The following is a 24,703-nucleotide window of genomic DNA, read 5'->3' on the forward strand; positions in this document are numbered from 1 at the left end:
AGAGTAGGAGTGTTAAATCATCAGGGCTCTGCAATTACCAACTACTTAGAAATCAGTTGAGATTTAGGTGTAAACTTTGTCTATTGATCTACGTTGATGCTGGCACAATCTAAATATGCATGTTTACCTGCCACATAGGTTTATGTGTGATCTAGAGTATGCTTTGAGTTCTCTTTTTTCAATAAGACATGGCTATGTGAGGCACTGAAACACTTAAAAATTAGCTAGATACAGACTTTAACAACAGCAAAGCCAACAAAAATAATTAGTGGTCATTCTCTAATATTAACACATTGTTGCCTATACACAGCAAAGCTGCAGATTCTGATCGATTATATTCCAGAAAATGCAAAAAAGCAGAACAATTCAGTTAAATACAGTTCATTCCTTGGGGGAGAAACAAAATGTTTGTATTATCCTTGCATTTTTGCCTGCTTCAGTAGCAGGGTATTAAGTCATACAGAGGCAAACTTACTACATAAAATAAACAGATGTATTCTTTTTCTTTAATATACTGATATTTTATTTGTTCCAGGATCAGATTCTGCCATTGCTATAATGTATAGCATAATGTTAGCAGAATAATTTTTATACTTTTATCTAGCATTTATACTTTCTATCTTAGAGTCCACTGAAAACTTTCTTGCCACTGTAAGGCTCAACACACAGAAGAAACATCATGTAGGTATACCCTCACGCTTGCACGTAGCCCCATTGATTTCAGGCTGTCATTTTACTTGAGAAGTTGTAGACTTTAGCAGAGCAATTTTCACACTATAAAAAACCCAATCAAATAAATCTTCCTTTCTCATCCCTGGGTTTTCTTCAATGGATTTTTTTCTTTTCATGTAATTGTATGAAAAATTAGAGATTGACTAAAACAGTTATAGGCATATAATCCCTATGAAGACTTATAGTTGTTTTACTGCCACATATTTGATTATTTAATTTTTTAATTTCTTTGGGTTAGTAGGAAATTGCAAACTGCCAGGAATCAAGATGAAACAATCTTTCACACGACTTAAAGGGTGGAGATTCAGATATTTATTCAGATCTTCTGGAGTACAAAATGTCAGTCCTGTAGTTGCACGCAAGAATGAGTTCGCTTTAACAAAATCTTCTACTACCATCAATATGCAGTAAAGGAAAAACATTGGCCTTCAGCATTTACTCAAGGCTTAACACAAGCACTAGTCTGCTTACTCGTCCTTGTCTTGCACATTAAGATATATGCATTAGGCCAAATAAATGAGAAAGATCGCAAACCTATTTCTTATCAGAACAGTTAACTGTGTAATTTCTACGAGAGACCTAATGCCTACCTGAGGTCATCTGAATCAGTAAAAGCTTTTTAACTGGGCGTACCTTAAATAGGACTAATCAGTACAATCTTAATCTGGTTATTATACCCTCCACTGATGTATTCACTGCAAAGTCTGGCCTGCCAAGTTATGTCATGAAAGAGCTTAAGTCATTTGGGCTTCGTCAGTTGAAAAGCTCAATGTCAGGGCTAAGTGCACCAATAGGTTGTAATTGCCCCGATGAGCCCCACCTGGGACCTCCACTCACAACCCCAGCCCATGGCCCCAGAAGTTGCATTTAGCCTCCGGCTGTGTGCTGTGCTATTAGGTGTACCTACCATCCCCACCTACCATCTCCATCCCTGCAGTGTTGTTTGGGTTTCCTGGATTCACCTTAGATCTGGCTCGTTGCCTTGCTTTTGCTTTATGATCCCTGGACAGTTCATAGGATCTGTTACTGTTACCAGCCTGCTTTGCTTATCCAGCTCAGGGGCTATCGGACTGTCCCCTGGCAATGAGGGCACTGCTCATCCTGTGCTGCAGCTGCTCTCAGCTCCTAGTTTGCTTTTAACCTTAGAGTCCTGCTCTTGCTGCTCCCTGGTACTCAGTGTCCACCATTCCCATCAAGAATGAATCTCTCTTAGCAGTGAGGCACCTGAAAGCATTCAGCATAACATTCAAATAGGTATGTGTGGAGGAGCCCAGGTCTACCACTATCAGTGTACTTCACTTAAAAGATTTGCCTTGGAGTATCTTTTTTCTTTCTTTTCCTTCTTTAGCTGCTCTTGTTTTTCAGAACCTTTCCCAAATGTGCTAGTGACACTTCCAACATGATGCAGAGACCAGGGTCTAGCTGTGCTTCAATCTATATGGCTTTGTATGAGAATAGCTGAAGGCAGAAAATATCTTGCAGTCAGTGCTAGTGGAAACAGCTGCAGAAATGGCCAGAAATTTGTGTGGTAAAAAAAAAAAAAGAAAAAAAAAAGTTAAAATCTCGACCTTTTTTTTTTTCACTATGATCATTAGCTATTTTCTGTAACCTTCTGTAACTTCTCAGATCCCAGTTTTGTGTTATACCCTTTTTCTTATCTCTCATCCTTTTGTTTCCTGCCTTGTTCTTTTATCCCTCTTCTTTCCTTCACTCTTCAATTAATCTTCTCCTACCTACCTTTACATGCCATAAAGTTGTGAAACTAACCCAGTGCTTGCTACTGCCATATAGTTCACTCACATGCATATTATTCTACATAGACATATTCAATTAATTAATTTCAACAGCGGTATCTTACCTAGCTACCATCTCACAATTTTTATCTTTCTCACCACTGCTCCAAGAGCTGGAGGAATAAAACAGGGCAGAATACTGAAGCCATTTAATTTCTTCTATTATATACCTAAAAGTATGGTGTACACCCATGGATGAGGGATTCTAGGAAAGCACTCTAATTAACTGGCTGGGAACGAATCTCTTCCAGAGATCCTGTACATCTCTCCTAACAATCTAGTTTCATATAATTTACTAACTAATGTGCTCCTCACAGTTGTGAAGTTTCACTTTTACTGCCCCAGCCATCTGCGCATATGTCAAAGACTTAATAATAGTTAACTACATCATCCAAAAAGCAAAAACAAGTAAAAAAAAGGTGTAAAACCTCTGCCAAATTTGGAGAAAAACAATTGGTTTTTTTGGAAAGCATCAAGAGTTTGGAGGAGGCTAAAAGAAAAGATTATGTTCTGTTAAAAGACCTTTAAAAAGCAATCTGCATGATGAATATTAAGCACAAATCTTTTGGTAAGTCTGTTGGATGTAATATATTCTTTCTCAGTTTCTCATAAAAATCACTTAAGCTGTAGAATATTATATCCTATGAACAAAAAGCGCATGTTAATTTTAATAATCTCAATACAATAAATGATTGTTTCCATGTCTTTTTGGTAGCATGTTGGTAAAGGATGGCTTTATACATTCCAAAAGAAGACTAAATCAGTGTCTGTAACAACTCAATCCTATTGATTAAGATTTAAATTCTCTTAGGAAAAAAATCCTATAAAGTTAACCTTCCCACTTTGCCAAAATATTAAATGTTATAAATGAAAGTAGAGACATTCAGATTTTTGACATATTTACAACATACAGATAGCTTTCCTCATCTTTCCTACTTAAAGATAAAAGCAGCATGTAAGAAATAGATACCTAACAGATTGTCACTCTAAGTAAATAGTTTTAAAAGCTGCTGAAATTATTGCACACAGGCCAGCTGACTATCAGTAAGAGGACTATTGATAGTGTATTATCAATCCATATATAACAGAGAAAAGATGCTCTACAAATTAAATATTAATTCATATAAATTAAATCACATATTGCTCCATGTTTGATTAACAAAATCAGGCAATATTACAGGCAAAATCCCAACATTTATTAATTTAAGAATAAAATGTTTGCTATTATTTAAAATACAAAATACAGTAACTTCCTTTCAACATGACTCATTCAAGGGAAGCTCACAGACTGTTTGGTTTCAAACTACTAATCATGGTGGCATATAATTTTTCTCAGTTCGAAGGACTGTGTTGTTTCTAAAAACATAGCATTATAAATTTAGCAAAACACCCTATTGATTTAAGAAAAGGATGACATAGTCTGTTGTTGACTCACTGTCAGCTAGAACCAGAGACAAATCAAGATATTTCCATGGAGAATGTCTCGTGCTTGCAGTTTACAATCAATGAGTAGGACAGAGGTGATAATATATGACACTTTCTGCTGACACATTCATTTTGTAACCTAATATACCTCTAAGACAAGTTACAAATGGCTGAAAGCAGAAACATTGAAGGAGGACATTTCTCTTCCCATCACGGGTCATGGGGAAAAAAAAAAAAGTAAGTAGGTATCCATAACTTTTTGAAAGAGAAGAATGGCTTAATTTACCCTATTATTTGTAAAATATCATTACAGATGAATAGGTTACTTCTATACATGAAATCTAAAAGACAAACATTTGTCTTGGTACCAAAGTCTAAAAGATTTTTTTAACATTTGATTGTGTGACTACATTTAATAGTATGTCAACTGTTATCTAGACGTGATCAGTTTGTTATGTTTATGAACAACATTTGGTTCTACATGTATCAGTGACTACAGGCCAACAGAACCCTTCCATTGCTACAATCTCAGGCTTGTTCTTAACCGAAGAAACAAACATGAAGACACAAGCAGTAAATTGGAAAAGTAATCCAAGAAGGTCAGACAGCTGATCATGACAGCTTGAGACCAATGTCTGTGACCACAGATTCCATTTATTTTCATTTCATTTCAGTCATTTCCATCCCTAAAATATTTTTTTTTTTTTGCTAGCATGTTCTTTCAATGTTTTAAAATATGAACTGAGCACAGCTTATGTTCTGGCAGCTAAAATAATACTTCTGGCTCTGCGCCATCCTTTGCCTGCAGCCAGGAGCACTCCCAACATGACTGCTCCAGGGGGCTTGAGCGTGTTAACACCGCCCTAGCAGAGGATTTCATGGCAAGGGAAAAAAAAGCCTCCTGCACTCTCCTAACCAAACGTATGCGGGCATATCACCTTTGGTAATTATCACCGCTATTTCTGCTTACCTAGGGCAAAAAAAAAAGTTTCTGGTACTATTGTATCACATTTCCTCTGACAAAGGAGGTAAGAGTTGTGATCACTTAAATGGGGCATGAGAGGTGGGATGCAGGGATAGATTACAGGCATCCCAAATAAATGTATGTGACTCAAACCTCAACACATTTTATTTGGAACTGATTCTGTGTGCTTCAGAGGAGCATGATCGTGATCCACAGCATGTGTAACACTGTTCAACTGCTTAATGAAATTCATGTCTAAGAAGAGTGTATTTCAAAATCTACAGCAATGAAAATCTCTATTCCTTAAAAATTACAAATGCCTTAGCAAGGTTACAGTACCAACTGCCTCTCTGAAGAGGGTGGGAGAGGTACAGAGGGTGCAGTTCTAAAAGAAAATTAAAGTGGCAAGTCAATCTTAAAGACCAGTAGGAATAAATACTCTCTGAAGTATCCTGGCACATAGACATGGTCTGGAGTAAATGATGATTTACTCCTTCTAAAGATGCATTTTCCAATCAACTCACTTCTGGAGCTTTCGTGAAATGTTATTCCGATCTAAAGCTTGGTCAGCATAAAACCACTTTTATCTAAAACAGTTACACTCAGCTTGTTTACCCCAATTGCAGATTAAGAAGGCCAAAGATGCAGAGATGCTAGAGCTTGTATATGCAGATCTTACCACTCTTACAGCCAAAATCTTTCAAGTCTCACCTGTCAAAGCAACACCACACAAATGTGACTAAACCACTTCCAGAGCCAGGACACACCTGAAAGAAGCACAGCTGCATAGCTGCAGCAGCCAGTTGTAGAGGTCCACATCAACAGGCTCAGGAGCCAGCTTGATGTTTTGCTACTCATCAGAACTGGGGCTACAATGTGATACACAACTGTGCAGTCAGACTAGTCCATTACAGCTTAACTGTGAGTGGCTTGGTGCTGAACGTGCAAGGGAAAGGACTCAGCTTGGGTTTGGCACTCAGTGGGGGCTGATCCATTTCCCTTCCTGGGAACCTGAACACCATTTACTATAAATCTTTGGAAATAGCCTGATGGCTGCTGAGGTACAGATGAGAGCCACAGAAAGTACACTCCAGTTATCTGTGAGCAAAGAATGAAAAATAAAACATTTTAAATTTTAAAAGTATGATCGGCAGGCCAAACATCAAGGGTAAAAGAAACTGCTTTCCAGCAGTTATTTAATTACTTTTTCCCTTTATGTTACTTGCAATTTTCTCAGTACTACAGTATTTTTTGCTCTGAGACAAGATGTTAATGCAGGCAGACCAAGTCTGCAAGACAGGAGAAAGCCACTGTAGCACTCCTCCTTTTCAGAGCCCTCTTCCTGAAACAGGCTACACCAATGACAACATACAGTATGGTGTGAAGTATGCGCTCACTCTATCCCATTGCCAGAAGTGATATCTATTGTAGGGAAAAGAGGACGATATCTGAGAACTGTAACTGCTACTTATATAGCACACACTTTTTGTGTTCTACATCTGCAAAACTGACCAGTCAAAACCTGTCAAGAAAGAAAATCCACCAAAAATTAAAGAAAAAGGAAGAAGGCAATGAAAAGAAAAATTAAGAAGACAAAGAAATTGCTCAGTGCACGTACTCTATGAATGCAAGAATATCAGGAAAATACCAATATGAGAAGGCATACAAAACAGACACAGTAAATCAACTATGATTTTAAAATGCCTTATAATTAAAGCTGAAACAGAATGAGCAGAGTAAGGTTAGATTGGGGGAAGGAAGCCTAGTAAGATTGTGGAAACAAGAGAAAAAAAATTAGTTACATGTAAAATGAATGAGAAGCAGGATGTTACACAAAGACTCACCAAAAGTTGTAAATTTTAAACATAAATTAAAAGTATATGAGCATTCAATGTGGTTTCAGTATGAAGATGCTATTTTCTTCATTTTGTGGAATAGAAGGAAAGCAGCAGCTTCTGATCTCCACATAGGTCTAAACATTGGATCAAGTTCAGAAAACAGTGGATTCTTCTCATCTTACTTATGGCTGCTCTTGGTGAAATTCTTTGTCCAGTTTTTCAGCTGAAGTTCTTCAGCTACAACATTTTAAATTTCTAATGACTGTTTTACACTGGCCATGTATTGTCCCTCTGATGAGAATAATAAAAGAAAGAGCAACTACCATTAACTGTGAAAACTCTGGTCCTACCATCTTTCTGAGGACAACTTTTTGGTCCTGTTTCATTGGTATAATGGAAGATGATGGATATTTTCAATAAGAGAAAAATATGTGAGAAAAAAATCCATTACTTAAGCAAGAACTGGTGATATTACATCTTTCACAATTATTTTGTTCAGTTGAACCCGTTAACAGTTGGAATTATTTGCTGAATTAGATATTTATAACTTTAACATTTCTTAGTTATTTTACTTTCAATTACTTTCAATTTTTGTCTTAGCTTTTTGTCCACCTATGATGTAATATCAAATCCTACTTACTCAGATCTTTGTATCATCCCACTCAAGCCAATATCTGAATATACAGAGAGGGTCTAGGCTTTAAACAGAAATTTAACCTTACCTTTATGGATCAGGTTATGTATTTACATTTCCATAGTATTGTGATTGTAACATATTCTACATTGGTTCATCTCTATTTCACTGCTCTACTGGGGTATTTTTTTAGATGGGCTTTCTGGACTACATGCAGACACAACACGGCATCCTGTTTTATTTTATTTAATTTTATATCCTTCAAAAAGCATCAGTTGAAAAACTCAGGCAAAAATAACTTTCAATAAAAAAGAAATTCTGGTTGTTTAGATCTCAGGGCCACCATCAATTACTTATTTTTTCTCGAGGTGACTGAACTTCTATATAACTAGATACTAGTTATAACAAATGTGGTTGAAGAAGCGCTGACATTCAGAACACTTCTTCAGATATTTGTCAGTAGGGAAAATGAATGGCAGGTAACCCACAGAGCAATAAATATCCATAATTAAAACAGCTCCATTAGAATTCATTTCTATGTCTTTGCACACAGTGTCTTTTTCACTCATCTAGGTTTGATGGTCCTGTCATGTAATACTTACGTTTTTTTGAGAATATTAACACCAATGAAAAGTTGCCCAAATTGTGCACATCTCAAATTTAAAATAATTGTGACAACAACTATATTTCACATCACGATTCAGAAGTTATACCGCAACAGAAAATATGTACCTCACTTCTATTTTGACAATGGATGACGGGAGTTAGAGCACATTTGGAGAATCGTACATGCTTGAGCAGAATTTTCTGCTACACCTAAATGATGATGCTTCTTTTCAGCTCTGAGACAAGATGGCAGAATGACCTTCCTAACTGGATGTCTGTGTCCACTGTAAACGGAAAAAAATTGTATCAGTTAACATGGTAATTTAAAGGGAAAAAAGCTATCTGAAAAATTATCTTAAAATTAAATGAGCAAAATAGGGCCATAACTTCTCTCTTGAGTGAAGACTGATTAAGTGCACCTTGTCTGACAGGTAATGAGCATGTGTTGGTCAGGCGCAAAAAGATACAGTATGGCATAGAAAGAGAGGGAATGAAAACCAGGAAACCCTCATACATACAACAGGCATGGAATTATGCACACTTATTAAATCTATCTAAAAATTCTTAATAGAAATAATATTCGATGCTCAAAGCCAGCAAGAATTATTATCTGAGGGTAAGGCATATTTAAATGTAAAAATGGAATTTATCTGTTTCTCCTCCCCTCCATTTCTCTTATGCAAGGGGGCATCAGAAGTATGTTGATTTGTAGGACTACTTGAATCCCTCAGTACACCTAACAAAAGACAGTATTATTTCTCAGTCACAGCCTAGCAGAAACTCTCCCCCTTATGTTGCCAATTATCTCCACCTCAGTTATTGCCATGTACATTCATTGTGTGCTGCAGGTATTAACTAATTCCATCCCCCACCAGAGTAATACTCAGTCCTGGCCTCCTACCAGCTGCATTTTTGTGTACTTCATTTCTCAGGGCTTTTACTTAAGAAATCCTGTTCCACCAGTACACAAATTTTGGCTAAAGCTCAAAACTTTATGCCTCTCAGCTGCATTTCGCAAAACTCTAAATGCTTAAACCACTCCAGATTAAATTATCATTGTAAATGTCACCAAGCCACCTAAATTGCTGGTTTTATTGTAACATCCACTCTAGATCTTCAGGTTTACATATCCAGTAGCCTGAAAACCATAAACACTACACCTTTTGTCTGATCATTTGGTGAATATGAATTTACTGTTCCACAAGTGTGGATATCATCCATTTTCTGATACTGATCTCTGGCATTTCTCATTCCTTTCCTCAATGGAAAACTGATTAGCCAAGCTCCTGCAAATCCTGACACCTGTGTACTTTTAATTCTTCAAAACACCAGAAGCAGCCTACTTTACCCACTAACTCCCCAAATCTCACCTCATTCCTCCAGCCCTCTTTGAAACCAAACACGGGACGATGCCTTAAGAACCTCACTTAAGACCTGGGCTCGAAATGACCCAATACTTCTGATCATCTCAGGCTTCACTTATTCACATCTCGACCTCCACTTATTCCGTTCCACAGTACTTCCTCCTTTCCCAAATTCCTCTCAATTTTCCTTGCGATCTCTCTTCCTCCCTGTGGTCTGAGAAACCAGCTCCTATTTCAGAGCATCGGCAACATCAAAGCCTGAAGCCCCCCTCTCTCGGAGGGGAGCAGTGCCGCTTGTGAGAGGCCCCACAGAAGGCGGATCTGAAGAGGTGCCGGCCTCCCCCTTGGCTCTGCTCGTCAGAGAAAGGCGGAAACGCCGTACAATTAGAAGGCCTCGTAACGTGAGAGCAATTTAGGATGGGGCAATTTCGGAAGGGGCGGGGGGCACGGGGCACCTTGCGCATTTGTTCAAAACCGGGCCTGAGAACCTGCGCGGCCTCTTTCGCCCTCCTGCGGTGCCGCTTGCTCCCGGCCGGCCCCGGCCTCGGCCTCGGCCCCGTCCCTCCACCCGCTCCTGCTTTCCTTCCCCAGCGGCTCACGGGCGGCGGGACGCGGGCGGCGGGTCGGGTCGGGCCCGGCCCCACGAAGGAGCTTCCCGCCTGGCGGGGGAGGGGAGAGCCCGCGGCCGGGCACTACGGCGAGGACAAGGATCCCCGCGTCCCCGGGCGACTGGTGACGAGCGCCGGGAACGCCGGCCTCCCATTGGCTTGCGGGCTGGCGAAGCTCGGCCAATCACGGCTCGAAGCGGAGCGGCTCGCCCCCGCCCCCCGCCCCGTGGCGCGGAGGGGGTCCGGCCGCCTGCGGAGGCAGGGTCACGTGACCTTCTGTTTACATCCTCTCAGCTGTGGCGGCCCCGCCTCCCCCCGCCGGCTCTCGCACCGACACCGGCCGCGACCCGCGGACCCCTCCGGCGTGCGGGCCGCCCTCCGCTTGCGCCGCCGGCTCCCCCTCCCTCGTCGATCGCCCCTGCTGCGCTCCGCCCGGGTAGCCGGGAGCGCTCTCCCGCCTGCGTTTCCCCACCCCCCCGGCAGGTCTCGCCGCTGTGCCGCCCCGCGCAGGGTCCGGGGCCCGCTGCAGAACGGGTGAGTGTCCCGCGGGGGGCGGGGGGCCGGGCAGACCCGCGCTGCCCGGCTGCCCTGTGCGGCGCGGAGGCCGCCGTTGGACAGCCGGGACGGTGAGTTGCGACGGGGCTGGAGGACGGAGCGGGGAGCGCGGCCCGCCGGCCCCCTGCCCCCCTCTTCGCCTCCCCGGGCGCTCCGGGCCCCATTGTCCGCTGGCCCCGCACGCACGCGCGCGCCCTTGTGAGGTGCGGGGGGGTGGGGAGGAAGGGGGCGGGGGGGGGGGGGGGGAGGTTGTTTTCGTGCAGCCGGGACAGGGTGAGGACTCGCTGCCGCTCTCGTCTGCGGGGTGGGGAGGGGCGGGAGGGGGTAAGAGTGTGCGTCCGCCCTCGGCAGTTCGTTCCTCCTCCTCAACCCAATCCCCCTTCCACCCCCCGCGTCCTTTCGCCGCCTGCGTAATAAATAATCTCTGGCCCAAAAAGGGTCGGGAGGGAGGAAGGAGAGGTGGTGGTTGTAGCTGTCGTGGGCTCGGGGCAGGTGTGAGGGGACAGGGACAAGCGAGAAGGTTCCAGCCTGAAGATCTGTGCGAGAAGGAGTAGAGGCAAGGTGAGGGCAGCGCTCGTCCCCCGCTGCGGCTCAGCGCTCTGCCTCCTCCCCGTGACGGCTGGGGGTTTCCCTTCGAGGAAATGCAGTGAGAAAGTGGGAACTTGCCTTTTTTCCTTGTTTTTTTTCCTCCTCCACCGAGTCCATATAACCTCAGGGTCTTGTGGGGTCTGCGTTTTCCAGGCCGAGGCATTTTGGAGGAGGCAGAAGGGAATGTGAGACAACACTTTGTTTTGTTTCAAGAAGAACCTATGGGCTAAGGAAGGGTACGTCTCCTTTCGAGAGAGGAGGTGGTGTGGCAGCAGCGAGGGGAAAATACTTTGTTTACATAAATGAAGCGTGTGAAATGCACGGAGACTTCGCTTCTCGCCCTGTAAGCCACGGTCAGTCGGGGGCGGTCGGAGCCGGTGAGCGGTCCTGGCGGCAGCCGCCGGGGAGGCAAAAGGAGAAGGCTGCCTCTGCCCCCCGCTTGGCCATAAACGCACATTTTGTCTCTGTTTACATTGTGGTCTCTGTTTTGGCTGGGAGCAGCGTAAGGGGAGGAGCAGGAACTCGCTCCGGGGCAGCCGCCGCCTCCCCTCTCTGTTTTCTTTGTTGTTATCTGCTCGGAGGAGGCGTCCTGGGGTCATGTCTGCCTGTGGATGAGCTGCGGTTAACGCGATTTCTCTTCGGCCCGAAACCTCAGGCCGGCTTTTCTGTGCTTGCGCAGGTCTGGTCTTCCCTCCTCAGCCCCCCCCACACCCCCCCCCGACTCGGCAGTTGTCAGCGGCTCGCAGTGAAGTTGGAGGAAGGAGAGGGGAGGGCGGAGGGGGAAGGAATCTTGGCATTTGTTTGATACGCAGTCAGCAGCCTGGGCCTGCTTTGTACAGCTCTGTCGTCTTTGACAGCAAAAGGGAAAAAAAGAAAATCCTCCTATGGTGGAAGGGTGGGGGGTGTTAATTTCTTTTTTTTTTCTTGGTGGAAGACGAAGGAGAACATCTTTAGGGTCTGCACAAGAGAAGAGATGGAAGTACTGAACTGCTGCAGTGTGTGGAGAATGCTTGTGTCCTTGCAGTACTTACCAGTGCCCACATAGCTACTGTTTTCCTAGTGGGTATTTTTTACTGCTGTCAAGTAAGTCAAGCGCAGCTGAACTGCGGAGTTTAGCAAGGAAGTAAGGTTTCTTCTGCTAAAGAGCAGTAAACTTTGAGACACACTCAAAAAAGAGACACAGGTAAGGCTAGTCAGCACTTCAGTGAATTAATGAAGATACCCAATCCCTCCTGACCATATGTCACTGTATTACAGAGAATGCTTTTAAGATGCAAGATGCAAAAAATCTAATGCTAAGTTGGTAAATGATAAGGGTTGTATTGTGGGAATGCCTTTGTAACCATTTTTGCAAATGGATCATAATTAGTGTGGTACATTTTTTGACCCCCACAGGACTCTTACTGTACTCTGGGCAGACTGTCTCTGGAAGGAATCAGGCTTTGATAAATGGAGCTGTCTTCTGAAGAACTCCTGCCTGATTTGCTGGGAAAGTTTGAAGAATATTTTGGATGTGTAGGTGGACAAATGTGTGAAAGATCTATTGGTATTTTAACTAACTTTGGGTGAATAAATATAATGATAGAAGTATAAGAAGTATGTGAGTGAGGTCAGAGAGCCACAATGACGGCTTTGGAGATGGGCACTTAGTCTGTTAGTGTCCCTCAGAAATGCAAGGAAGAACAATTGGATGTTGTTGGGAGGCCTGCAGTGAGGAGAAAGTAATGAAATCACAGAAACAGAAAAAAGTATGTAATACTGGATGGCCAGATGTTATCACTGGGTCTATGCAGGATTAGGTTTCTTCCCTGCATAATCTCTGATCTTCAGTCCAGAATTCGTGTAAAAATCTTTCTGCCTCTCCTAACTGCCTTCCTGTGGGTTTTCTTCATCCAATGTCAGACTTACTGTTGTGACTTGCTTTAGGTATCTGACCAGTCAGTTTCAATTTTGCAGTGCTCTGTTTATAAATTTATGAAGTCTTGCCATTTTTATAGTCCTGATCTTGGTAGATCAGTGATTTTTATTGCTCAGTCTTCTCTTTGCTGTCAGTCACTGCCCCAAGCTGCAGCAGCTGCTTTTGAAGAGGATTCTGCTGAATAGGAGACTCAGAACAGGACCTGACTGCCAGACATGTATTGTAGTTTTCTGTGCCTATGTTGGACCATACCAGAGCAGTCACTTGGCTGTGTTTCTGTAAACTTGAAGTGTGATTGCTGAGATGGTAAGCCTGTATTTTGAAGCTAAAGGGAAACTTAAGCATGATACCAGTGCAGATGGAAGTCTCTAAAGAGCATCTTGCCTGTGACTTTTTTTAGGCAAACCTGAAAGAAAAAACAGTAACACAAATGAAATTTGAAGTTTCTACTGCAAGACATGGTTAGTAATACAGGGTGTTTGGTTGTTTTTTTTTTTTTTTTCCCCAGAGATGCTTGTAAAACTCAATACAGGCAGGATTAATTTTTTTTCTTGCAGTGTTCCAGAAAGGTTTATGCCAGGAGTGTTAAGAGTTCCCTAAACCCAATACATTTTTATGGCCAGTGTTATGTTAATGGTTGGACTAGATGATCTTCAGGGTCTTTTCCAACCTAGATGATTCTGTGATTAAAACCAATTCTGATATATTTAGGCAGTATGGGAATGCTCATCCCAGTCTTCAGTGCATGGTGAGAAACACCTGAGATTACAGTTACGGTTTCTGGATGAGAAGTGTCTTTACATATACTGGTTCTTTTCATTTCCTGCTTTGTTTCCATTTTCGCAGGAATGTTGGAGATCTGCTGTTTTACCCTGCTGAACTGAAAGGGATGCTGTGTAGCTGATCATTAATTAGCTGTGTAAGAAAAGAGTCTTGAAGACTACAGCACCTGGCACTCCTGAATGCAAACATCATTGAATATTATCTCATTTAATGTTTTACATACTTAAAATGTAAATTCCTCAAAGCAGGAGTGGAAGGAATATATGTGCCATCTTGTTTTGCAAATGAATAATCAGGTGTGTGACTGGACTAAGACACTCCAGGAATCTTCTGGTAGGGTCAAAAGTTGATCTGTATGCTTCATCTTCTCCAACCAAAGAGTGTGGATATTTTTGACAGAGAAGTGTGGTCATGCTGTTCTACTTCTTTATTTTATTGAGTTCTAGGTAGTAAAGTGAAGTAGTTTACGTTAAATATTATGGATATAATTACATTGAAACATCAGGAAATAACTACTGTGCTCCAGTTCCTTTGGGACTTATTTGTGTGCACTGGCTGATAATGAGAGCCTTCAGGCCAGCTTAATGCAAGCTCTTAAAACAATTGCTGCTGCTGTGTTGCTTAAGAAAATAAGGCTGGACTTCTGACTCTTGAAGAAAGGATAGAATTTGTAGCAGTTTAGGATGCTGAGTATCTTTTTTTTTGCAGGACTGAGAGATTAGCTGAGTGCTGTTCAGAACAGTAGTGTTAGTTCTCTGTCCTTTTTGTCCTGGCACATCAGGCCAACTTCATGTTTCAGAGTTAGTGTTGTTGCTGCACAGTTAATGGTGATGTTAACTAACCACAAGGAGCTTCAGATTCTGATGAATGTATGTGTGTGGATTCTTGTTATTTCTGACCTGAAGCTTACCTGAAACATTGAAAGTAAGAAGTAAACTGAAAGCAAAGATGCCTTTAAAAATGGAAATTTGTCTGAAGAAGCTTATTTCTGAAAGCAAAAAGTATTAGGAGCTGTATTTAGAGAGCAGCAGTGGTGTCCATCACTTGTATGTTGTGACTACAATTGGTATGTGACTTATTTCTCAGAGAATTTTACCAGTCTTTTAAACTGAAGCAAAAAAGTATAAATTGCCCTTCATTGTGATGAGAAAACACTGGTTTAGAAGTCATCATAGAGCAGTTAAGAAAAAAAAAGACAAAACCCCAAACTCCACAGCCCTAAAATAGTTAGATGTGACATCAGGAGTCACCATGGTAACTCTCAGGCTGCAGATTCTGGTGTATTCTCATGTGGGGGTGTTCTAGAGTGGGGAGGTGACCATGGAGCAGGGGTAAACTGCTCTTCTGCTTAGAGGGCTGTCTTGTGGCAGAAAAAGATTTGGGGCCCACTGCTTACAAGATGCATTTAATGAAGGCTAATTTTGGAGTTCTGGCTTTGTTTTGTATAACTAGCAAAGAAAGAATGTAAAGATCAAGATCGTTACAATTGCAGAACATTTTGTTCTGAGTTGCATGGAGTTGGAGATTTAAGATATTGTGTTAAGGTAATGTAAAATAGAGTTCCTCTCGAGTACTGCATTTCACTCCAGATTTTCTCAAATTAGTATTTGCTCAGCATACAGTTGCAAAACAAAGGAATTTGGATTTGCAGTGTTTCTAGGATGTAAAAGATAAATGCAATTAACTTTTAAAAACTTGAGGAAACAGTCCAGAACTTGCTGACAAAACCTTAAAATTAAGTATAAAAACTAATAGGCTTAAAGCAAATGGTTTGGCAGCAATATGGGGTGTTTGAAATCCCGTGTCAAATACATTTATATGAAGGTCCTATAGGCCATCTTGAGTTATCAGCATGGAGCTGTTAGAACAGGAGGTAGGGTTTACTGAAGACCTGCATTCTTTTGAAGTTAAAAAAAATGGCAGGCAGGGTAAGTCTCGGTAGAGATAGCTGAGCAGTTAAGAGAATGGACAGTCTTTGTCTTGGTTGCTAACATGCACATTTTACTGGAGATACTGTGTGTATATATGCACACATACACAAAGAATGCATGCACAACCAACCAGCTGTGTGTCAGCGTAGTGACTGTGAACGGGTTCTCTGTCCTGAGAGTTTTTACAACCTGGTGATCACATATTGCACATTCAATTCTGGTTACAAGTCAGTGTCTCCATGTTTGTTCTTTTGGTCTTTCTTCTTATGAGTCTTTTGGCTGATGGTACTTTGACTTTTCAGATGGTTACTTTTTCAGTTCCAACTGTTGCGTTCCTTTTGAAGGACACATCCCTCAGCTTTATGAAGTTTATGTTCTGTCTAGGAGTCTTAAATCACACAACAGCAGCTCGTTTTGCTTATTTGTGGGGAAGTAAGGACAGGATGTGGGCAGAAGAGTTTTCTGTTATGTTTCCTAACACTAATTGTTGCTGTCATAGGTCAAGTAGCCTATAGTTAGCATGAGCACCTAAAGTAGCACTAGAGGTCTGTGTTTAAGCACCTGAGTCACAAAGCAAGTTTCAAAAGGCTGCTTGTCGTTATTACAAAAATTTTCTTTGCATGATTTCTAAATAGATGATGCTTATTAGAGCTGTCAGTAATCGTGATTATTTCTTTTTTTTTTAAGAATTGTCTTGTTAAAGTCTTACATGATAGGTGCATATTTCTAATGGCAAATTGAGCAATCTTGAAAAGTACTTGCAGGATTAATAGCAGCAACTTTGTGATACTGGATAATGTTCCACCAGGAGGCATCTGACTGTCATTGGGGTATTTTTTTTTTCTCCAACTGATGTCAACAAATGTTTTTGTAGTGTTGCAGTCAAATCAGAGTTCTTATACAATATTAGTTTAAGATGTAGTGAAAGGCAGTATGCAGTAATATAGTAGACACAAAATACACGTGCTCCTGAATGTAACTATTCAAAGTATGTGTATTGGTACTATTCTTCAAGCAAAACAAATACCATTTGCTGTCAGTTCTGTTGTCTTTGGAGTGAAAGGGAACTAAATTTCAAAGTGAACATCTCCGAGTTGACATGTTTTGTTTTTTTTAAAAAAATCACAAAAAGGCTGCTTCTCCAAAAAGAAATACCTACATCAGTTTATGGTTTCCATAAGTGAAGTGATAAAGTAATTAGAATTGTTTATGGTAGTAGTCAGTTACTGAATCCCATCCAGCAATTGAATGCCTGTGATGTTCCTGTCCAAATGAAAGGCTTGATTCCTATAAATGGTTGTTTTAACATTGAAAGAGGAATTACGACTGTGTGGTTGGGAGAAATTGAGAAGTGGTTACTATTTTGAGAATTCATTTGTGTTATTTCTGTAGCAGATGTTTTCAGTGGATATTCAGGAATTACCATGTGGTGTTCTGGACATTTGAAAGAAAAAGCGAAGTAATACTCCTCAGCTCGGTCAGGACCACTGTGCTATATAATGGTCTATATATCGAAGTTAAAAAAAGAGAGCTGGAGCCACTATCTTGGTAAACATATTTTCAACACAGTGGTTTTTGCTTGATAGGTATGGCTAAAAGGTATGCAAGTTACTGCTTCCGAAAGAATGAAGTTCACTGAAGGAGATGCTTAACTTCAGCAAACAAAGCAAAAGGTTAATATTCCTGCAGGACTAATAATTTCAAGTAATCAAGAATGCTGTGTGTATTTCTACTAGGACATCAGTTTGCCATTAAAGGATTTGTTTCCATCTGAAAATCTTTGCCTGAGACTCAAGAAGTTCTTGTTTACTCCTGTTCATGTTGGATTCTGTCAGGTGGCATTTCACTGGCTCTTCTGCTGGGGCAGGTGACCCTGCTGTTTATTTGCAAAACTTCCCTTTATCCTTTGAGAATGAACTCTGATTTTCTTTCCATTCAGTGTAGTCACCTGCTATCCAGTTTCTTAAGCTTTGCTGTGTTCTTTCTTCAAGAAGTGCTAACTTTGGCATTATTGCAGTCAGGAGGTCAGTGAAACTGGAAGGACACAGGGAAGTTGAGTTGCTGAGTTTGACTTTTGCTGAGCTGACAGTTGCAACATTATAAAACCCATACGCCTTAGTCTCTGATTATTTACTTTGGTTAATTATGCCTTCATTATAACTAAGACTCATTATTCTGAGTTTCCTGAGATTCTGTGATGTTTTCTAGAGTAATTAAGTTGTCAGAAAAAGTCAGTGTAGAATTTGACTTCCATTGTGGCATGCTGTGGATAAACTGGAGTTGCTTCAAGATACAACTATGGCAGGTTATGTGATTGTAGCAGCCTCTTGTGTTATATCTGTAAACTACACTCTTCTCAGGTAAAAACCATGTGCTTTGTATGATCGAAAGAAAACTGATGGGATAGGATTATGGGAATCAAGATAAAGTTATGCTGTGCAAGTGCACAGCTGCTGCATAAGCAATGATAAAAAGTTCTCAGTTTCCATTTCTTGGTGAAATATTTGTATGAATATCTTGAAATGGTCATTGACACTTTCCCAAATGCTCCACATCCCCTCCAGATGACATCTGCTGATGTTTGTACTGAAAGTAATTCATAACTTTGGAGCCATATTTGCAATAGTACTTGATTCATACCTGGAGACAAAGAAAAACAATAGTGCAGAAGCATTTTCAAGTTTAAAATGTGCTTATTATGTATTTTGGTTTTGACTCTTAAAGAAGGCCTATAAGTGGTTTTGTTCAGGTATTTCTAGTTCTTAGTTTAGGCACACGTGTCCTTGGGTCCAGCCAGTGTGAGGCTAAGCACGTATTCTCAGTAGCACACAAAGACACATATTCAGCCTGTACGTGTATAAATGCATAGTTGGCCACCACATCAGCACAGAAAACACAGCACCACTGCAAGCACAGTGCCAATGGCCTTATCCTGTTGCCCTTTCTGGATGGTCAAGCTAAATGTCTGATAGTGGCAAACATGTGCATGTATATAGTACGGATCCTTCTAGTTACTGCGTTTAGACAGTCTTTTGTACACTGAAACTGGCCCTTGGGTCCATTTATTCCCCACTGCCACTTGCACACACATGCTCAGGCTCAGCCACCAACCCCAAACACCACAGCTTCTCCAGCAGCTTGCTTAGACCCCTCTTTTCCCCCAGTAGCCAACTCCTTCAGTTGCCTCACTTGGACAGTCTGCCCCATCCCTGGTTCTCAGGCCATGCTGCCAGTTTGCTGGCTGGTCCAGCTTGGCACTCCCTGTGATCACACCCTGGAATGCAAAAGCTCACCCCCTCCTCCTTTGCTGGCACCACAGACTCATGGGTCCCTGTGACCTGTGGTCTGACTCTATTTGTCACGTAGACACACATGCACACTGAGTAGAACCTCAGGAGAAGAGTTACAAAAGGAGATTAATGGGCAGACGGGACAGACAGTAGGATTTAATGGTTGGTCTAGGTGATCTTCAAGGGCTTTTCCAACCTAGATGATTCTGTGATTTAGGGGAGTGCACAGCTAGACACACATACTGACCTGCAGCCTGTTCACAGGTGACCCTCTTGTGACTGTAACCCTCTGTTTTCCCGTGCTTGTTTCTCCCCAAGCTGCTTTGATCCCACCTTCTGTTCCTCTCCTAAACATCCCATAACAGGATTTATGCAGTCCCCAAGTGCCTTTCCCTTGCACCTCATGATAAATCCGATAGCCCTGTAAGCAATTACACCTCAAAAAAAACCAGCTGATGGTTCTGTGGTAGCCCTGGGAGCAGCTGGGTCAGAATATTTGGGTGGGTTCCCCACCCTCCAGTGTGGCCCTCTGTTCTTTTGTCTGCATACAGAATAGCTTTTTATCATGTAATTTATCAGGGTTAGCTATGATATGTGCTGGCAGTTAATCTGTTCAAACATTTGCAGGCCCAGTTGAAAATTTCTGGGAGACCTTACTGGCTGGCCACAGGGGTAGAATTAAAGTGATACTGTTACAAAAGTAGTACTTTGAAATGTCACCTCAAAGCAGGGTATTTTAATAGCAACTGAAAGAGAGGGAACTTGCTAGAATGATTGGATGAAACTTTCTGGAATAGGCTTTGGTAATAGTACTAATGCTGTAAACTTTTAAATTATAATTTAAGTTGTTCTTTTTTCCTCGATGATTTGCATTTTGTAGAGACTTTGGTAGATTTTAAAAATAGATTTAGTTCATACTTGATCTGTATGTTTTGAAAGTTTTGATAAATCATCACTTTGGTAAGAAACCATGAAGGGATAGTTAATCTCTGTTTTGTATAAAGTAAGCATCAGACATTTTAAGAAACAGGGATTTATGGACAAGGTCACATCTTTTTAGGGTATGCTGTTTATTGATTTATGGTGTGTCTGGAGAATGAGGAAGATTATGACGGGGGCCTTATGGTGTGAGGCACTTGGAGATACGCAGGATATGGGGACTAAAAAGAAGAAAGTTAGGTGCAAATACATATCCATTGCTTGCTTTGACAAGAGAAAAGTAACTGTTAGTGTGAATGTGTTTTAGTAAACATGTTAGACTTTAAGAACTTGGTGAATTCAGTGTGATGCTTCTGGAAGATTGCATTAGTAAAACAATTTTGTGTCGTGCTGAGGAAGAGAAGCAGGAAACCGGAGTAGGCCTTACTCATTCTTCCCACTTGAGGATTACAGGCCTAAATAATAAAGTAACTTCTCAAAACGTACTGTTGTATTACACTGGACTATTTTAAGAATTTGGTAAAAAGGATCAGAACTTAAATTTTTAAATTTTTAGTGTCTCATGAGAGGAGGACACAAGAAATAAGTTGAGATTCTCAGGCTGTGAAAGTCAAGATATTGATAATACAGTATTAAAAGTTGTTTATGCTGTGATTATTGCATACTGTTTTGATGCTTTTAGATATATTTCTAAAGATCTGAAAACCCAAAGGTTTTAGTGCACTTGAGCTTGATAAAGTTGATTGATATTTTTGTTTTTTTATTTGGGCCTGGGTTTTTCTGTAGAGACTGCAGTAAATGCATAGCTCTAAGATGAGGTTTCAAGTGTCAGGAATGTAACCATCTTCTATTTTTGCACTTGACCTCATTTCTATTTTCTTTTGCTAAAGGCAACAGGCGTATGTTGTTCTGTTACTGCTGGAAGTAAGTTACTTAAACTTGAAATGTTTATATGTGATAAGCTTTTGAACTTCAGCATTGGCTGAAATATTCACTATTTTGTCATGGGCCACATTTTGCCTATTCCGAAATTACATGAACCATGACTTGGTCTGCTTAAGAACTGTAGCTGTGGAAAAGACATTTGTGGTAAAATGTTATGAAAGTATGTTTCAGTTCTACTGAACATGCTTTGTATTTCATTATAAAAGAGGATTCTCCCTCCTCACACACATACACACACACACACACACACACCCCCACCCCTCCTCCCGATCTGTTACTGGTTCCTCTATGAAGGTCATAGAAGGTAAAGGAGCATCATATTTTACTGTGGTTTGTTACCTTCTGGTCAAAGCAAACTAAAGCATCAAGCATTTCATTTCATGAAGCGAAACAGGTTTTGTTCTAAAAATGTTATTTGGCTTGATCTTTATGTCAAGGTGTCTTAGTTGGCTTTTGATCAGGATAACGTTAAAATTTGCAGAAATGTTTGTGTCTTATGAGCCTTTTGCCTTTTTAGACTAACATTAGATATTCAAGTGGGTTTTTTTTTTTTTTACATGTCTCTGAACTCTTCTAATTCTTAACGTTTGACTGTTATGGCTTATATAAACCTGCTTGAAATGAGTATTCTCTGTTAAATACCCTTGTACAAAGCTGTGTATTGTGGCAATGAGTTTTGCAGCCTGATCGCTCTGTAGCTCACTAATTCCTGTGAAATATGTGCACAGACAGCAGTTTCTCTTCTGAAAAACAGGTGCATGATACAGACTCAGTGAATATCAGACATCTGTATGTATTAAGCATCACTGATTCATATCTGTCTTATGAAGTCCTGATATTTTAGTCTTGTCAGTGAACAAGCTGCTATTACCTGGTACCTCCTGTTCCTGTGGGTGTGTTAGACCCTCTAGAGAAGCTTCTCATCTTTCTCCTTTCTCCCAGCCAGTCGGTGATAAAGCAGTACTCTTTGACTAGTTTATTCTGGACAGACTTAAAATAGTTGTAGCCTGAGAATAGGCAGAGCTGTAGGCACATCTCTCAGGAGCTGAGACTGTCACAAAGTATGCTGTAAAAGGACTGCCAGGTTCTTTCATGGACTCTGCTGTCACAGGAAGGATAGGGGATCTTCTGTGTGTTGGACATTGGGTTAAGCTCACATCCTTTGTTTATGAGATCTTTCAGTTAACTGTGACAGCTCACCAAGCCATCTTAGGCTCCCCAGAGATGAGACGATTTTCTGCAGTGTGTTATAAACAAGCACCACCAAATGCTTTGAACAGGTGTGGGTAGAGAAGCAATATTAAATGTTTTGAATTCTACAGTTGGATGGATACTATAGGGTATGCAGTATTGGGGCAGAACTAGTGTTCATTCAGTCATAAAGGTATACATACAGCCTTTTGATGTAATCACTGGTTTATATGTAGCTGACCTGTAATGAATGGTAAGCAAGAGACTGGCAACTATTGTTTTGCTGATGTATGTTATCACCATGTACTGTGAAAAAAGCGTGCCATGCTGTTCTGGTCAAGTACTATTACCAGGAACTGTCTAGCTCCACGGCTCAAACTGCATTGTATGCTGCCACAGACATCAGTTTTTGCTGTTGTCAGTCAGGTGTTCAGACTTCTGTTGGCAGTTAACACTGCTCTCTGAAATTATTGAAAGAATTTAGAATTTTTTAAAAAATCTTGTAGACAGTATCACTGGACTGACACGTAACAAATTTTGGTTCTGATGATGGTAGCTAACAGCATCTTGCTGCTTTGGAAAATGATTTTCAGAGCATTGAAGAGGCTATTATCAGTACTTCTCTTCATGTGCTTCAGACTATGAGGAGGAGCTGGTTCTGGGAGCTGAGCAGCAGAACCTGTTTATTAATACTGTCCATCAGTAATGGACAAACTTATGCCTGACAGACTGTCTTTTGCACAGATAATAATGGCAGGTGCTTAAAGTCTTATAAGTCTTTTACAAAGATGGACTAATCAGAGTATTCCAAGGCTGCTTATCATCTCATCAGCCTCTCATCCATGGAGGCTTTTTCATTTTACAAATAAGAGCATTTCTTAACAAAAGTTTTATGGCATATACTGGCTAAATTAAAATTACCTGTGAAATTGCATACTATGAAATCCTTTTGAGAAGGGAGTGTTTCTGTGCTTAGTCCCAATTTAAAGCTTTTCAAGATGAATTACTACATTTACAGTATTTGTAGGTATGCAAATCCCAAAGAGCGGGGGGGGGGGGGGGGGGGGCGCAGAATACTTTTATATAGATGACCAACAAATGCTCTTTACTAGTGATTAGTAAGTCAGTAAACTAGGGTGGTGAGACAGCTTTCCTGTCTCTCAGCAGGGCATTTTTGCAGGATGTAATGAAGAAAGGTCAGTTAGTGGCCCAGAGGGCATTCTATGATGTGAGCACTGAAGCTGGGTCTGGTAACCATAGTGGTAACTATTGGAGAATCATAAGCATAGCCCTAAATAGATAGAGACCAACAGCTGAGGACTTGCTGCTCTCTGAGGGTATAGGGCTGCTTTAGTATTTGTAGGGTATAGATCTATGTCTTTAAATTAGAGAAACTATCCTGTACTCTGCGTTTCACCCCAGCATGGCAAACTGCTCTGCTGTGGAAATGGTGAATCTTGTTTCTTTGTTTTGAAGTAGGCATTCAGAACACGTTTATGTGGTGTCACAGGTGGGAGATTTTGTTTGAAGAAGGAACTGCTTCTGAAGCCTGGGAGGCTCAGCTTTGTAGACATTTTTTGGTTGCCCAGATATTAAGCAGTAAGGAGAACTGACTCAGGATGTGGTGTTAAGCTATGTATTAAAAGTTCCATCCAGGAAATACATAGGATTCTTTGCTTTGCTTCATAATAAAAGGTAATTAATTTTAAAGTCTTTATCAGCATACCTGAAAAGAGGTCTTGTATACAGAACCAGGTATATCGAAAATGTTCCTTTCAGCATTCAGTCCTTGCCATGGTGTGAAGAGGGTAGATAGAATTTCAGATAAAAAACCGAAACCAGTACAGAAGAAAACATAGACTGAGAAAGGAATGTATCCAAGTCCAAAAAAGAGGGGGGAAAAAGTGTTGTTTCTTTTCTGGGTGGACAACCAACAGAATTATATGCTGTTTTAAGTTCCTGTGAGCTGTCTCTGTTTAAAAAAAAAAATAAGAAAAAGTCAAAAGGTTCAGTAGACATTCGGCAAGTTTGCTCCAAAAATTACACCCTTGTGTAACTACCAGGGTTAAGGTCATTTGATCATGAAATCTGTTCTGATTTGTTTGTCACTGCTCATACATTTGTGGAGTGCATTTCTCTCAGTGCATCTTCTGAGAGAAATGCAGTACCATGTGTGCTGTTTTGATATGTTCAGGTGACTGGTGGTGGAGGAAGAGTGAGAGCACACACCTGGAATCTTGTATAAACAGCTGTTGAAGGCCTAAACAGGATCAGGGCTCAAGCTTACATCAGACTTGACAAACATTTTCTGCCCAAGTAGGTCAATGCAATTCAGGTTAAGTCAGTAGTTGTAGCTGTTTACATTCATTTGGTTTAGCGTTAATCCTGTGATCTGTTTCTTGTTCCATTGCTATATTATACAGAACCTTGAAGTATGCTTTGTGGAGTGTATTACATTGAAGAGCTGACTGTACTTGTTTTTGTACTTGCTTCTGTTTAACTTGAAAAGCTTCTTGAAATGATCTACTGAACAGTAGGTTAGGAGTGAATGTTTTTGGAGTGAGATGAGTCTAGACTTCAAAAACATGCAGTGTTTCCA

At 41.0% G+C, this 24,703-nt stretch overlaps 1 protein-coding gene across 7 annotated transcripts in view; it reads left to right on the plus strand.

Annotated features, from left to right (window-relative positions):
- Window positions 1-10,271: 10,271 nt before the first annotated feature.
- Window positions 10,272-24,703, plus strand: part of PCMTD1 (protein-L-isoaspartate (D-aspartate) O-methyltransferase domain containing 1) — a 47,090-nt gene continuing 32,658 nt past the window's right edge. For 2 of the 7 annotated variants that reach the window (XM_074898972.1, XM_074898979.1), the window contains exon 1: window positions 10,272-10,498. The gene's annotated coding sequence lies outside the window, so the exon portion shown is untranslated. Of the gene's footprint in view, window positions 10,499-10,541; window positions 10,591-10,782; window positions 10,793-10,965; window positions 11,081-11,260; window positions 11,344-12,041; window positions 12,291-13,905; window positions 14,105-24,703 lie in introns of those variants that run through there. The other 5 variants (XM_074898974.1, XM_074898976.1, XM_074898978.1 and 2 more) reach the window with 5 other exon arrangements.

Source organism: Athene noctua, chromosome 2 (genome assembly GCF_965140245.1).
Source record: "Athene noctua chromosome 2, bAthNoc1.hap1.1, whole genome shotgun sequence".
Classification (NCBI taxonomy): Eukaryota; Metazoa; Chordata; class Aves; order Strigiformes; family Strigidae; genus Athene; species Athene noctua.